The following is a 16,615-nucleotide window of genomic DNA, read 5'->3' on the forward strand; positions in this document are numbered from 1 at the left end:
GACTAAGGGAGACCACTACTTGTGCTTCTGTTTGAGGGAAGCATCCCAAGTTATTCAAGTGAGTCAAGTACCCTTGAGGGCTATTAAGCCTGTGTTTCCCAGAATCAAGCCCATCCCTGGGTGGTGGCAGCTCTACCTCCAGGCTAGTGGGTGTGCTCCAGGAAGGGAGGCCAGATGTGTGGTGCCCCCAGGGAGGCACATGGAGCCTGGAAGGTGATCAGACACAGTGGGGTGAGTGGCTCAGGGCAGGAATACCCCTTACTGATCCACCACAACACCCAGTTCCGGGACTGCTTGGGCCACCTCTGGAGGAGCTGGGAGGCTGCATGAGCAGACTACTCCTCCTGGTGGCTGTGGTGGGATGTGGGGAAGATCCGGGTCCAGGCATTCTGCCAACAGTATTCTCAGCTGGAGGCAAGCAAGATCCACTGCTGCACCCAGGAGCTGGAGGAGGATGTGGTGGAGCTCAAGGTGGCCCTGCTCCACGCTGGCAACAATGTGGCACTCCTCAAGAGCCTCTGGTCCTGCAAGAAACTCCTACGGGAACTGACGGAGGGTGTGGCCCGCAGTGCTAGGGTGTGTGCCCACTGTCAGGAGCTGGCGGAGGCCCAAGCTCTGACCAGCTTCTTCTTCAGCCTGGAAAGGCAGCGGGCTAAGGCAAAGACCTTGGAATATCTCATGACCCCGGAGCGACAGCTGCTCACAGACCCATGCAAAGTGCAGGGGCATGCCGTCGCCTTCTACTGGGACTTGTTTGCAACTGACCCCACCTGCCCAGAGGCTGCTCAGCAGCTGCATAAGGACCTGCTGTGCCTCTCAGCTTCACAAGCCGAGGCCCTGAAGCGCAAGCTCTCTCTGGCAGAGCTAGAGGCTGCTGTGGGGGAGCTTGCCTCAGACAGGGCCCTGGGCCTTGACAGACTGCCTGTGGAACTTACAAAGCATTCTGGCCCCTCCTTGGGCCCAGCCTCCTCTGTGTCTTCTGTGAGAGCCTTGCCAACGGGACCTGGCCGACCAGCTGCCGTCAGGAGGTGCTCACCTTGCTGCCCAAGAGGGGGGACCTCGGCTGCCTTAAGAACTGGCGCCCCATCTCCCTTCTGTGCACCAACTGTAAGATCTTGGTGAAGGCACTGGTGAACCGGCTCTGTACTGTCATGGTCTCTGTCACTGGGCCCAACCAGAGCTACTGTGTGCCAGGCAGGACCATCCAGGACAACTTGTTCCTTCTGCATGACCTGCTCATGGCTGCGGAGCTCTTTGGCCTGGACGTCAGCGTGGGCTCTCTGGACCAAGAGAAGGCCTTTGATTGGGTCGACTACCTACTCGGCACCCTCAAAGCTTTTGGCTTCGGGCCTCTTTTCGTCACGGCGCTCTGGTTTCTGTACCACAACGCCTCCAGCCCACTGAAGGTAAATGACATGCTGTGTGTCCTGTTCCCGGTGCATCGGGGCATCCACCACGGCTGCCCCCTGTCGGGCATGCTGTATGCCCTAGCCATTGAACTGCTGCGGCACGTTTTGCAACACTGCCTAACTGGCTTAGTCCTGCCACCAGCACCAGGCCCGGCCACCAGCCCCCCAATCCAGCTGACAGCGTACGCAGATGACATGACAGCCTTCCTGGGCAGCCAGGAGGATGTGCGGGCCCTGGTGGACTGCCAGTGCACCTACGAGCTCACCTCATTGGCCTGCATCAACTGGGGCAAGAGTGACACCCTCTTTCTCAGGATGTGGGCTGGCACGTCCCCCCCGGACCTTTGCCTGGTGCCGGGAAGGCTTCAAAGCCCTAAGAGTGTTCTTGGGGCCGCCGGCCTTTGTGGCCTGCAACTGGGAGGACCTGGCACAGGGAGTGGAGGCCCACCTGCAGCACTGGCACTGGTGCTTGCCCACCCTTTTCTACCGCAGTCAGGCCCTCATCATCAACAACATGTTGGCGGCAATCCTGTGGCACTGCTGCGCTGTGTTGGGCCCCCTGCCGGAGTTGCTCAAAAGGCAGCAGTGGCTCCTAGTGGATTTCTTTTGGGATGAACACCACTGGCTCCCACAAGCTGCCCTTTACCAGTCCACCACCAAGGGGGGCCAGGGCCTGATCGACCTGGCCAGCAGGGTGGCTGCTTACTGCCTGCAAGCCCTCCAGCGGCTCCTGTATGCCAAGGACCACCTCCCATGGTGGCATCTGGTGTGCCAATTCCTGCACTGGGTGAGGAGCCTTGGCTTTGACCAGGAGTTGTTCATACTGGGGCAGTCCTTCCCCCATTCTACTGCAGCATGGTGCAGGCCTGGCAGGCTGCCTTCCATCTTTGTCCCCAGGCCAGATGCTGCCCCTTTGGCACACTGCCCTACAGGAGACTCTATGTGTGGGTGGTGCACACCTGCATGCCCAGGTACTGGCCGGCCACCCCAACACCATGTGGCAGCAGCACCTGGCGTTGCACACACTGTACAAGGCACCCACCGCCAAGAAGACTGGCGACCCCCAGTGGAGATTGGTGCATGGCATCCTGGCCACTTTCACCTTTGTGCGCCACCTGGACCCGGTGGCCTCGGTGAGCTGCCCCTTCTGGAGGGGCATAGAAAAAATGTTTTTCATGCCTTCCTTGACTGGCCCCGGCTGTGGCTGCTCTTTACTGCCCTCAGGGCATTGCTTTGGGTGCTGGGCTGGGAGTTTTCAGAGGACACATACATCTGCTCTTTCCTGTACTGGGTGGCTGAGCAGGGCTCAGTCAGCCTAGCCAACTTCCTGGTGGGCCAGGCCAAGATGGCCACCCTGAAGAGCCAGCAAAACCAGCTCACCAGGACCGGGATGGATGACACCCTGCAGCTTTTTCACCTGCTGGTAAGGGCCCACCCTTCACTTGAGTTCGAGCATGTGGTCCTCCAGTGGACGGTGCCCAGCTTTGAGGAACACTGGGCCGTCGAGGGGACACTGTGCTGAGTCAAGGCGAGATGCCTGCTCCTTGTGTTGTGACACTACCACCTGCTCAGGGTGCAGGGGCAGGTCCAGTGAGCTAAGACCTCAGGCTTTGTCCGTGTGGGCCAACTCCTGATGTCCTGAAGCCCCCCTGGGCATCCCCACTGGCAGAAATGTATATATGTATACAAGTATACATTTCTTTGCCCCCTGTTCTTTTATTTTTCTCTAGAGCGCGAGCAGGCCTTGCAGGCCATGAGCCCAGGCCTTTTCCTTGAGGCCCAGACCTTTGGGCCAACCTGTTGGGTCTTTACTGCCCCCCATTCATCACCCTCCCCAGCACAAACATTTCTAAAAAGTCAAGTCTTTCTTTCTTACAAGATGGCTGCTGACAGGTGAAGCCCTTCTGAGCTCCTACAGCTCAGGTACCTTCTGCGGATTCCCCACCACTCCCTGACCCCCCCGTTCCTCTCCCCAACCCCCCAAACCTTGCTTCTCCCCAGCCTGTGCTTGGGGACCCCCTCTCTGCCCCTTTCCCCCACTTTCTGAGATTTTTCCCCTGGGCTCTGGCAGCCTCGTTTGCCTCTGCCCCCCCCAGCCTGTGCTCTCCCTTTGATTCCTGCTGCCTCCCCCCTGCAGGGCCCCTTACCTTGGTCTCTGCCATCTCCTCCTGCCTTAGGGCTTGACTACAGCCCCTGCAGGGTTGCTCTGCCTCCCCTAAAGCCAATGTTGGGGCTCTTTCAGCCCCTTCTCAGTCCCTAGTTTCTGTCTGAGGCTTTTTTCCGCCCCCCGTAGCAGCCTCTGTGGGAGAGTTAACTCTGTCCTGCCCGGGATGGCTGCCAACAGCCAGGGCACTTGGCACAGGGAAGTCTCTGCGGACCTTCCCCTCAGCCATAGCCTGTGGGTTCACGCCCCTCTCTGCGTCAGGGTGGAGGCCTGTGCCAGAGCTCTGGCAGACCTGCTGGAACACCAGAGCATCTGGTACACCTCCCTGGTAAACTCAGTGCCCCTCATATAATTGAGCTCTCCCAGCGTGGTGAGGGAGGTGTGTGCAGCGGGGCTGGAGATCTCAGGCATCCACTACTTGATTATGCCCCTGGAGACCCTGGCAATGCAAATGGTGGCCTCCAAAGTTCCCCCACACCTGCCAGACCCAGACCTCACCAAAGTACTTGAGCGCTATGGTGTCCTCACCAGCCCCTGTCACAGGTTGACCATGGGGAGCAGAGACCCCAGGCTCAGGCACGTTCTGTCCTTTCAGAGGCAGGCATTCATGCGCCTCACGGGTGGCACCCAGACCTTGCCTCTCTCCATGACCTCCGTGGTGGATGGGAGGCCCTATGTGGTCTCCTTCTCCCAGGGCGGGAATTCATGCTGCCACTGCGGCGGCAGCTCCCACCTGGCTGCCCAGTAATCACTGGGGCAGTCAACCGGGGCACCAGCTGCCGCATCTGCACAGGGGGATGGTGCATCCGCCTCTGGTATGGGAACCTCATCAAAGAGTGGAGCTGGGGGATCCTCCAAGCCCCCCTCCACCCCTGCTCCATCCGGGGGGATCGACCCCTCTGGCGTTAGCATGTCACCTGGGGGGGGGCCTGGAATGTCCTCCTGGGTTTCTCCCACCCCTGTCATGGCTGATGCCCCTCCCAGTGGAGGGGCTGGGGGGTCCGCCTGGCCCCCTGCCTGCCCTAGTCCGCTCTGGGACAGCTGGTGGCCCGAGTGCTAGTGCCTCACCGAGTGGTGTGACCGTGGCCCGCTCTCAGCCACTCTCTAACCTCCCCCTGCCTGAAGGGCCTCTCCCCAGTGTGGGGGTTTCACCTTGTGGAGGAGCTGAGATGTCCTCCCAGTCCCTCCCTGTCCCAGTTCCACCCAGGGTAGCTAGTGTCTTAGGCGCTGGGGCCCCATCAGGTGGAGCAACCAAGATCTCCCCTCCACCCCTGCCTCAGCTAAGGTGGTGGACCTGGAGGTGGCAAACTCCAAGCAGCCTGCCCTGTCCCCTATGGGGGAGGTGCCAACTGCTCTCAAGAAAGCCAAGAGCAAGAGGCAAAAGGCAGCTTCTAAAGGAGCCCCTACCCCTTTGGGGCCTGCCTCTGACAGAGCCGGGGAAAATGTAGCCAGGGAACCTGACCCCACCCTGCCTGCCCCCCTGGAAAACCCGCCACCTCAGGCCATGACTGAGGGTGTCCCAGAGACGTCTGGCAACGCTTTGCCCCCATCCCAGCTCGTGGGGCCTGTGAGTGGCAAGGCAGGGAAAGAGTGCCTGCCTCCCCAGCATCAGGAACAGGAGACAGCACAGGGTCCTGCCACCCTCCCGCCCACTCTCCTGTCCACCAAGGCCAATGCGGAGGAGATGGAGTGCCTGCCCTCCAAGCGCCACAAGCAGCCTCGGGAGTGGGATGACATTTTCCCCCCCAAGCGAGTGGGGATCAATCTCCCAGAGATGGTCCTCGACCCAGATACTGAGGAGGGCCTGCTGGGGAGCCTGGCCGTTGAGGGCACTTTCACCAGTCTCACCGGTAGATCCCCTCCCAGAGTACAGCTCTACCAGTTCTTGATCGGCAACATCCAGCTCCTGCTGGAGAACCCTCCCTGGTTGGCCCCCAGCTATGGAGGCCTCCTCAAGCTCTTAGAGCAGACCAAGGGCCAGAGGAATGTGGCAGAGAGTATCCAGCAATGGTGTCCGGACCCTGTGCAGTTTGTCCACGCTGCTAGTGACGTGACGAGGCTCATGCGCTGGGACCCAGGCACGCTTCAACATGCCTTCCAGATTGAGAAGCTGGTGACCCGGGTGAGGGAGGTGTGGGGCTGAGGCGGGTCCATGGAATAGGGTAGGGCAAGGATAGGCCTTCCTCTGTCTCTGTGGTTTTGCCCTGCTCTATCACCTCCTCTCCCACCTGTATCCTGTCTATTCTTCCTCTCTATTCTCCTGCTCATGGCGGTTTCCACAATTGCCTCGCTGAACACCAATGGCTGCAGGGACCTGGTGAAGCAGACAACCATCCTGGAGGGTTTGCGGCAGAAGCGGTTGGTGATCACCTTCCTCCAGGAGACGCACAGCAATGTGCACGTTCAAGCTGACTGGCACATTGCCTGGAGAGGCCGCTTGTTTCTAAGCCATGGCACCAACCTCAGTGCAGGAGTGGCGACCCTCCTCTCGCTGCAGCTGCAGTATGACTCAGCAGTGGCACAAGAGGTCATCCCCGGCTGCTGACTGTCCACATCACCCTGGCACACCAGAGCTTGCTCCTTGTCAATATCTACATGCCCACCAAGGGAAGAGAGAGGGTAGCCTCCTTAGAGACCCTGGGCAACCTCCTGCATGACGCCAGTGAGAACAATGACCTGCTCCTCGTGAGCGGGGATTTCAACTGCACTGTCAACGCGCTGGATGGGGCTGGAGCCGCACCTGCCTTTGGCCCGCAAGCTGCGGACTGTGCTAGAGGTGGCGGATCTCATCGATGCCTGGTGGGTCCTCCACGCTGACATGCGCCAATATACCCGGGCAGAGATGAGTGCCAGTGGGATCGCCATGGCCTTCCTCGACCACATCTATATTGCCCAGCACCATCTGCTGTTATTGCGCAGCAGCTGCATCAACCTGTCGGGCCTCTTGGACCATGCCTTGGTCTGCTGCGAACTGAGCCTGCCTGGCAGAGCACGCACATGGGCCCCTTACTGGTCCCTCAACATCAGCCTGCTGCAGGACACCCACTTCAGGGACTGCTTCGCCCACCTCTGGAGGAGCTGGGAGGCCACGCGAGCAGACTACTCCTCCTGGCAGCTGTGGTGGGACATGGGGAAGATCCAAATTCAGGCATTCTGCCAGCAGTATTCCCAGCTGGTGGCAAGTGAGATCCACTGCTGCACTCAGGAGCTGGAGGAGGATGTGGAGGAGTTTGAGGCAGCCCTGCTCCATGCAGGCAATGATGTGGCACTCCTTGAGAGCCTCCAGTCCTGCAAGAAATGCCTGTGGGAGCTGGCAGAGGGCATGGCCCATGGTGCGTGGGTACATGCCCACTGCCAGGAGTTGACAGAGGCCGACGCCCCGACCGGCTTCTTCTTCAGCCTGGAGAGGCGGTGAGCTGTGGCAGAGACATTGGACCATCTCAGGACCCTGGACGGATGGCTGCTCATGGACCCACGCAAAGTGCAGGGGCATGCCATCGCCTTCTATCAGGACTTGTTTGCAGCTGACCCCATTTGTCCAGAGGCCGCTCAGCACCTGCATAAGGACCTGCCACACCTCAACTCTTCGCAGGTTGAGGCCCTGGAGTGCGAACTCTACCCGGCAGAGCTCAAGGCTGCTGTGGGGGGACTTGCCTTGGGCAGGTCCCCAGGCCCTGACAGACTGCCCATGGAATTTTACAAAGCCTTCTGGCCCCTTCTTGGGCCCAGCCTCCTCCATGTCTTCAACAACAGCCTTGCTGACGGGTTTCTGCCAACCAGCTGCCGCCGGACAGTACTCACCTTGCTGCCCAAGACCGGGGACCTTGGCTGCCTTAAGAACTCCCTTCTGTGCGCCGACTGTAAGATCCTGGCAAAGGCGCTGGTGAACCATGTCTGCACCGTCATGGTCTCCATTATCAGGCCTGAGCAGAGCTGCTGTGTGCCGGGCAGGACCATCCAGGACAACCTGTTTCTGTTGCATAACCTGCTCATGGCTGTGGAGTGTGCCAGGCCTGCACATCAGCTTGGTCTTCCTGGACCAGGAGAAGGCCTTTGATTGTATCGACCACCAGTACTTGCTCGGCACCCTTGAGGCTTTTGGCTTCAGGCCTCTTTTCCTCACAGCACTCTGGGTCCTGTACCACGATGCCTCCAGCCTGCTCAAGGTGAACAGCATGCTGTGCTCCCCCTTCCTGGTGTGTCACAGCGTACACCAGGGCTGCCCCCTCTTGGGCATGCTGTACGCCCTGGCCATCAAACCGCTGTTGCACACTCTGTGACATTGCTTGACCGGCTTAACCCTGCCACTGGCACCAGGCCTGATCACCAGCCCCCCGATCTGGCTGATAGCATACGGGGACAATGTGACAGTCTTCCTGGACAGCCAGGAGGGTGTGCAGGCCCTGGTGGACTGCCAACGCACCTACGAGCTCGCCGCATCACCCTGCATCAACTGGGGCAAGTGTGACACACTCCTGCTTGGGACGCAGGCCAGCAAACCACCTCCAGACCTGCTGGGGGGCCTCACCTGGCACCGAGAAGGCCTCAAAGCCCTGGGAGTGTTCCTGGGGCCACCGACCTTTGCAGCCCGCACCTGAGAGGACCTGATGGAGGGAGTGGAGGCCTGCCTCCAGTGCTGGTGCTAGCTCTTGTCTGCCCTCTCCTACCACGATGCGGTCCTCATCACCAACAACCTAGTGGCAGTGACCCTGTGGCACCGCTGCACTGTGCCAGACCCTCTGCCGGAGCTACTCGAGAGACTGCAGCAGCTCCTAGTGGACTTCCTCTGGGATGGACACCACTGGCTCCCATGAGCTGCCCTTTACCTGCCCACCACCGAGGGGGGCCAGGGCCTGATCGACCTGGCCAGCAGGGTGGCTGCCTACTGCCTGCAAGCCCTCCAGCGGCTCCTGTATGCCGAGGACCAGCTCCTGTGGTGGCAGATGGCATGCTGGTTCCTTCACCGAGTGGGGGGGCCTTGGCTTTGACCAGGAGCTGTTTATGTTAGACCTCACCTTCCTGAATGGGGCAGTCCTTTCCCCGTTCTTCCACAGTATGGTGTGGGCTTGGCGAGCTGCCTTCCATCTCTGTCCCCAGGCCAGGTGCCTGTGTTTCCCACAACTGCTTCAAGAGCCCACAACCCAGCCCTGTAGCATGTCGTGCTGAGACTGGCCTCCGCCAGCCTCATGGCTGCTCTCATCGAGGTGCACACCACCCGCCTGGGACACCTCCTGGACACTGCTCAGTCGGGCTGGATGTCAGCTGAACCCCTGGCTGCCCGGCTGGCACTGCGCTCCGTCTGCACCATGGGCCGGCTTCTGCGGGCCTTTTGGGCTGCCCTCCTGACAGAAGCAGCGACTGCCCTAGAAGGCTACCTCACCAGGCCCTCCCCACTGCAGATGTCGCAGATGATGCCTTCCCTCCACTGCCAGTCATTCCAGCAGTGGCCAGTGAGCTGGCTGACCAGCCCAACACGTTATTGAGGATCCCCGTGCCCCCCCGGAAGCAACATGGGCTGCCCCTTTGGCACACTGCCCTGCAGGAGACTACGTGTGGGTGGTGCACACCTGCATGCCCAGGTACTGGCCGGCCATCCCAACGCCGTGTGGCAGCAGTGCCTGGTGTTGCCCGGGATCCCAGTGTGGCACACGCTGTGCAAGGCACCCACCGCCAAGAAGACCGGAGACCTCCAGTGGAGATTGGTGCATGGCATCCTGGCCACTGGCACCTTTGTGCGCCACCTGGACCTGGTGGTCTCAGCGGCCTGCCCCCTCTGCCCAGGGGTGCTGGACAAGGACGTTTTCCATGCCTTCCTCAACTGCGGCTGCTCTTTGCTGCCTTTGGGGCACTGCCGCAGGCACTGGGCTGGGACTTCTCAGAGGACACCTACATCTATTCCTTCCCGTACCCGGCGACCGAGCGGGCCGCAGTCAGCCTGGCCAGCTTCCTGGTGGGCCAGGCCAAGATGGCTACCGTGAAGAGCCGGTGAAACTGGCCCCCCAGGACTGGGATGGACCACGCCCTTCACCTCTTCCGCCTACTGGTGCTGCTTTCCCTTTAATTTGAGCGCGTGCTGGTCCTCCGGCAGACGATGTCCACCTTTGGGGAACACTGGGCCGTCGAGGGGGCACTGTGCTGAGTCGAGGTGGGACACCTGCTCCTTGCCCTGTGACGCCACCAGCTGCTCAGGTTGCAGGGGCGCATCCAGGGAGCTGAGACCTCAGGCTTTGTCCATGCGGGCCAACCCCTGATGTCCTGAGGCCTCCCAGGCGTCCCCACTGGCAGAACTGTATATATGTACATACTTGTTTTTGTTCTTTGTGTTTTTTCTTATTTTTGTCTACAGTGTGCAAGCAGGCCTTGCAGGCCATGAACCCAGGCCTTGACCTTGAGACCCAGATCTTCGGGCCAACCTATACATGATCTCTACTGCCCCTTATTTCTCACCTCCACAGAATAAACATCTCTTAAAAGTCAAAGTCTTTCTTTCTTTCTTTCTATTCTGAGAAAGGGTAAACAGAACACCTGAGTCACCCTGTCTAGATTACTTCACATATCTATCACAGCCAGGCCCATTTTTGTTCAATGACCTGTATCAGTTCTTGGTTTCATTTGAGACTTATGTGTATGCTGCTCTTCAAAGCAGGCTAGAAAGGGATGCTATGTTAAGATGTTTCTGAGCCAGAGGAAGCAGTCTGTCTCTTTGAGATTAATGCCCTAATTTGTCTCAAAGCACAGGCCTAGAGAGCAACCTGCATGCAGGCTTCTGCAGTGCTATACCTTGGCTCTTGGTAGCCCTGGGTGAACTTTTAGTATTGGGCCCCCCTTCACCAGAGATAATTTTTTTTGTTGCAAAAGTCTTTATCACATATGTGGTATTGTGGTCTGTAAGTTCTTTCTCAACTGATAACATTGCTGGTCCCATATACGTGCAATACTAAAACTTTTTTTTGAAATTGTAATTTTTTTTTCAGGCCCCATTTCTGTCTGGGCTCCAGGCAGTTGCCTGGTTCGCCCATGCCTGTGCCTGAGTCTGGGTTTATGGGAGTATTTTGTGTGAAAACCAAGCAGTTAATCAATAACCACAGCCTTGCAGGACTGTTTGCATTGGGAGGAGAAATCAGTTACATGAGGCAAGCACATTAAAAACAAAATCTTACTTATTGACAAAATATGTAAGCAAGAAAAGTCCTGATCCCTTGGATATAACAGACATAAACAACAGGCAGTTTCCTTGAGCAGAAACCCCCAAGTCTGCCTCTCTAGCAACTTTAGTGTGCAAGAAGCTCTGACTGTTTCCTCTCAGGGTCGTGCTGCCAGCTCCTCTCTGACATTCTGCCTCTAACCTCTGACCGTATAAACCAATATTCTCACTTCACATTTGCAAACAGTCTACACAACTTAGTTGACATCCACCATGTGGCCTGTTTTCTCAGGCAGTGGCCCTCACTGTGTTATTACCTAAGGAGGCTTAATTTCTTCCTCTGCTGTCTGAAAAAGGGTGCCTGACATTGGCTTTAGCAAGGGCTCTGATCCAAAGTGTGACTCCCTCTCCCCCACGGTATGGCAACTATTTCAGCAAAACAACAACTCACATATTCACCCGTATATTAGCTTTTCCTATCATGTTTGATAGAGTTTAAGATGATGTCTCCTTGTGTAACTTATTTTCCAGACAAAAAATAAAAGGAATAATTTAACACTTAAATCTGTTTACACATTGTAACTATTTATGTAGTTAGGACATTTCCTGGCACCATCCCAAAACAGTTTTAACTCCTGTCCAAATCTCCTTGGAGCTTTATTTTTCCCGCCCAATTTCCTTCCAGCCATTCTGGAGAGGCTGCTTTCAACGGATGCCTGCGATATATGCATTTTGTCTGGCAAGTCAGCTAGTTGGGGCAGACTTTGTACATTCTGTTCCAGTGGAGAATTCACTATTGTCCTAACTCTTCCAGCCTCAGCTCCTACAGCTACATTCTCAGTGCTGGGGCTGCCCAAACTGAAACTACCTCTTCTGATACCTTCTTAGAGGGCTGTCTGTTATGTCCTTTTGCTAAATGTGCCCCATGTCTGTAAGCAAAAACTCTTGTGTTGAAATGAAAGGGATAAAGATTGAAGCAGTCACAAGAATCTTTCTGAAGTCTAAATGTTCAATTACATTCTGGTAACTAGGGGGTATTTTTCCTTTCTCTTCCAACCTATACATTAGTTTTGGTACCACTGGCAAACTCATAAAGAAACTTATAATAGGAGCAGAGCCCTATACATTTTGTACATTTTTAAGTGTCTGAGGAATTGTCAGTCCTACACAATCTCCATTTTTGGGGGTGGTTGCTTGTTTGTTTCTTTGTTGCTTGTTTTTGCTTTTGTCAATGGAAATTCTTTTCTGGGAAGTTTGGCCTCAAAACAGGTCTTAGGTACCCTCAATTTTCTCCTCACTGAAATGTCATCACAACACATAGATTTCATTATGGTTTCTGCTGCTAGAGGTGAGCTAAAGTCTCAGTGCAGACCAGTTGCCTATAAAACACTTGTTCCTTCTTGCCCATTTCTTTAGAACGAATTTCCACAAACTGAATTTGCAAGCCTCCTTTCCTGGTATTTATTAGACATAAGGAAATCCAAACTGATTAGGAACTCATTCACTCTCTCAGCTAGATACATGTATTGCTCAAATTCCAGAGGCTGGTTTTGGATGTTTGCATGTTCACTATCATTGTTGCTATTTGACAGCAACCCAGCAGTTCAGTGTTAGACCCCAATTTCCTAACATCTGGCCTACTAAGTGCTACATCTGAGCCAGTGCATTTCACAGCTCTTATTACAGATGAAGTAGCCAAACTCCCATTATCACTGCTCATCTGGCTAAACTGAAAGAAAAGAACCATGGAGATGATCCAATAACTCCAACTTTTGCTTTCATAGAATCATAGAAAATTTCCAACTTGGTGTCTCTCTGTTCCTCAAAAAGGGACAATACCTGAAAGGTTCTGTCCTAGTTAGCCTTCACTTTATAAATATCTTTCTTCTGTGACCATTTTTTGCACAATATTAGCATTTAACTGAATAGCTTCCTTTCATTTATGTATTATTGCCAATCTCCCAGGTTTTACCAAGCAAGCATAATGATTTTTCCAATCACTACAAAATATCACAAACTAGATTGGGCTCCCCTCTTTCTTCATAGTTTCATAGTAGTTAGGGGTCAGAAGGGACCTAAATAGATCATCTAGTCTGACCCCCCGCTACTGGCCGGAGCACACACTGGGATCACGCAACCTCAGACAGGTGTTCATCCAACCTCTTTTTGAATTTACCCAAAGTAGGAGCAATGACAACTTCCCTAGGAAGTTGGTTCCAGATCTTAGCCACCATAACAGTGAAATAGTGCCTCCTAATCTCCAACCTGAACATATTCTCCAGCAGCTTCTGGCCCTTGTTCCTCATCACCTCAGGTGCTGCTGGGGGGAATAGGACCCTTCCTATTTGCTGCTGATCTCCCCTAACGAGTTTGTAGGCAGCCACCATATCCCCCCTCAGCCTCTGTTTGCTGAGGCTGAACAGGTTCAGGTCCCTCAGCCTCTCCTCATAGGGCCTGCCCTGTTGCCCTCCAACCAAGCGGGTGGCCCTCCTCTGAACCCTCTCAAGGCAGGTTACATCCTTCTTAAAGTGTGGTGCCCAGAACTGGATGCAGTACTCCAATTGTGGCCTGACCAATGTCACATAGTGGGGGAGTATCACCTCTCTGAACCAGCTTGAGATGCATCTTTGGATGCACAACAAGTTGTGGTTGGCTTTGCTGGCTGCGGTCTGGCATTGGCGGCTCATGTTCATCTTGGACTCAATCCCTTTCCACCTCTGTGCTCACAAGGGAAGAGCTCTCCAACTTGTATGTATGCTGTGGATTCCTTCTCCCCAGGTGCAGCACCCTACATTTATCCGCCCACTTCTGTAGTCTGTACTTCATGTTAAATTGAACAAAGTAAGCCTCCCACAGACCTCTTTCCCTCACAGATCCTGGGGTTTTATCACATAAGCAGAGGGATGAAAAATTACTGTAAATGTTGCATCTCATTGCACTTCACTAACTAACCTAATTCCTCAACCTTACAGCTCATGTGATTTGCAGTCTTCCTCCTCATAGTGATCTTTGGCTTCGGAAGTTCTTGCTGCAGCTTATCTCTACCAGTATCTCTAAGCTGGCAAAAATGTGCTTGATTTATTCTATTCCTTGGGTAACCCTGGACCACATAATCAAGTGACTGGTTAGGTTTTTCACCTGTCTGTGGAGATCAGATGGATTTGACAAATTTATCTAGGCTCTTTGTAACTGCTACTGCAACAAAGCTTTAATTTTGGCTGGCAGATCATCTGGCAGTCCGTCCCACTAAGCCTCCAGATGGAGCTTCAACTCCCTTTGAGAGGTGTCTTCATTTTATTTTAGCCTTCATGTCAATTTATGTTGGTCCTTCTAATTTCTCTTAATTTCCAATGCCTCTCTGGCAGCTTTCATGACAGTGAGCCCCTCCATTACTTCTTCCATTTTGCTTCAACAACTATACCCACTCCTCGTGTCTGCCCTTGGGAACACCATCCTGCTCCTCGCACACTCTCCTGTTGGCACCAGGCCTGCCTCACCAGCAAGCTCTTTCTTTCTGCTTCCCTCAGGATCAGGCTCCTGGTAGCTCCTACACCACAGCTCTGCAGAGTGCTTATCTCTAGGTACAAGCAATGTCAAGTGTGGCAAGGTTAACTCAGATGAACATGAACTCAGGCATGGAAATAACTTTCAGTGAGGCCCTAGGAGCATTTTCAGGATGCTGAAGGCTAGGTTTTGTTTTGTGAATCTACAACAGAGCCTGTTCTCCTAGTGACTGCAAGACTAAGGAAATAAACCCTGTTGGTTATGTTTGCCTGGTTGGTTGTTTCCTTACACAATATATATCAAATTGTGTGTGATCTAGCAAATTAACGCAAATACCAAAGAAGTTCTATTTGTTCTTTGCATCAACCTCCAACTGAGCAGCACAGCCCCCAGCCTATTAGGAAACCCTCTAGTCTGTCTAGCGGTTCCCAAACTGGGAGGCCTGACCCCAAACGGGTGGCAACATCAGCAGATGGGGTCGCAATAACCGTGCCCGAGATGTCCGTGCCCACGGCGGGGTGCGGGGCGCACCAGCTCCGGCCAGGAGCGGCTTCTGCCGGCTGGGCCCCGCCGTGGGAGGGCGAGCCGCACCACCACGGCCGCCCGGGGCATGGCAGCGGCGGGGGTGGCGCCCGGATGACAAGGGGGCTCCTCAGCTCGGCAGCCCTGGCGGCGTGGCGCTCCCTCCCTCCCCGGATCCTGCCCGCTGGGCCATGCAGCCCCCGGGGGAGGGCAGCAGGGCGGGCAACCCCAAGCCTGCGGCGGGCAGCTCGCATCCTCCCCCTTGGGCCCCCGCCCCTGGGCCGGGAGCAGCACGGACCGGCGGGCTCCCGCCTCCTGCCGGGCACTTGGGCTCAGCGGCAGGCGACGGCGACGCGGCTGCCCTGGCGCTGGCATCCAGCCTCCGGCGCGCCCGCCCGGCTCCCCGGCGGCTCCAGCGCCGCCCGTCAGCCCGGTCCGGGGCCGAGCGCGAGGCGGGCGCTCTCCGAAGTGCTGCTCGGCGCTCGGCGCCGGGCCCGCCAGGAGGCTCCGCTCCCCGCCCCCGACGCCTCCCCAGCCGGGGCTCGCGCGGCTGAAGGCGGCGCAGAAGGTAGGGAGCGCTCCGGCCTGCTCGGCGCTGCCCCGCGCCTCCGGGCTCGCCGGGAGGGGGGAGGGGAGGCGAGGGGCGAGGCGGATCCCCGCGGGGCGAGTCCCGGGCAGCGCCCCGGCTCGGCCCCGGCCGCGGCAGCTCCCCGATCCCTCGAGCCGGGAAACCACCAAGGAAGGGAATGTCCCCGGCCGCAGGGCCCGGGCCCCCAGCTCACCCCACCTCTGCCCTGGGCACACGGCGGCGTTTGGGGCACCTCTGCCCCTCTGCTCTGCCGTCAGGGCTAGCAGCAGGGAGGGCCGCGAGCGTGCCGACTGCCCTGCCTCCGGTGGGACTGTCGCGGGAGCCTGCTATATACCGCACTGCCCCCGGCAGTGCTGCAGGGCTGGCAGGTGGTCGGGAGCAGTGCTCATGAGGATGCTCCGAGGCGGTAGGAGGTGAGAGGGGGCTGCTCTGCTGCGCCATGGCTGGGCAGCTGACAGATTTTCACTGATCCCATAGCCGGTGCTGGAGACTGCCCCCTCTCAGCTCCTGCACCATGCAACACTGTTTCTCGCAAAGAGGTGCGCCAGGCTTCTCTCCCACGCTGGGACATTCACAGCATTACTGCCAGCTAACCTGCTACCTTGTGCATGGCGGTAGCTGTAGCTCCTGGTGTTGTATTTGGAATGAAAATGCAGACAGTGTTAGAGAGAGAACCTCTGTTTCCACTTGTATCTGAATCTGTTCAGTCCTCCTTCTCCACTCAATCTGCTTGACCAGCCCCAGGGTCAGGATGAACTCCATTACTACTGAGCTGTGAATCCTCCAATTGCCCCAGACACTTACAGCTGCTCACAGCTGATCCTATTCAACACCACAAACACAAATGAAATTAGAAAAAGCTTCCCACAACCCCCAGGCTCAGTTGTGCAAGCAACTAATGGGGAGCACTAGGCGCCTAACCACAGAGCCAGGCAAGCATGCCAAAGCCACACCTGCTGCCCATGCATGCTGGGAAAGAGCATTACACACATTCCAGCTGGTCATCAGATGGTCTGGTCCAGCCATGCAGGATCTGACTACATAGCCCAGTCCTAGCAGCAATTTTTTTCCCTACTATGGACAGCCTCATCCACCTCCAGTTTCTATGACTGTACTGTGAGTTCACTTCAGCAGACAGTGTTGATTAGTCATACTAGGCTTAATTGTCAGGGGCTGTTGGCACCAAAGAGCCCCTCACTCTGAGATTTCTCTGAGCCCTTTGGGGTTCCCCCACACCCTGACTTAACAAGAGGGACTGCATTTTTCCCTCCTGCTTCCATCTC

The 16,615-nt window shown here is 56.2% G+C and overlaps 1 protein-coding gene across 8 annotated transcripts in view; it reads left to right on the forward strand.

Annotated features, from left to right (window-relative positions):
* Positions 1-15,014: 15,014 nt before the first annotated feature.
* The window catches only part of ADGRG1 (adhesion G protein-coupled receptor G1), a 47,225-nt gene continuing 45,624 nt past the window's right edge, over positions 15,015-16,615 (forward strand). For all 8 annotated transcript variants that reach the window (XM_090062811.1, XM_090062804.1, XM_090062809.1 and 5 more), the window contains exon 1: positions 15,015-15,311. The gene's annotated coding sequence lies outside the window, so the exon portion shown is untranslated. The remainder of the gene's footprint in view (positions 15,312-16,615) is intronic.

Source organism: Crocodylus siamensis, chromosome 9 (assembly GCF_052110815.1).
Source record: "Crocodylus siamensis isolate JL-2025a chromosome 9, ASM5211081v1, whole genome shotgun sequence".
Classification (NCBI taxonomy): Eukaryota; Metazoa; Chordata; order Crocodylia; family Crocodylidae; genus Crocodylus; species Crocodylus siamensis.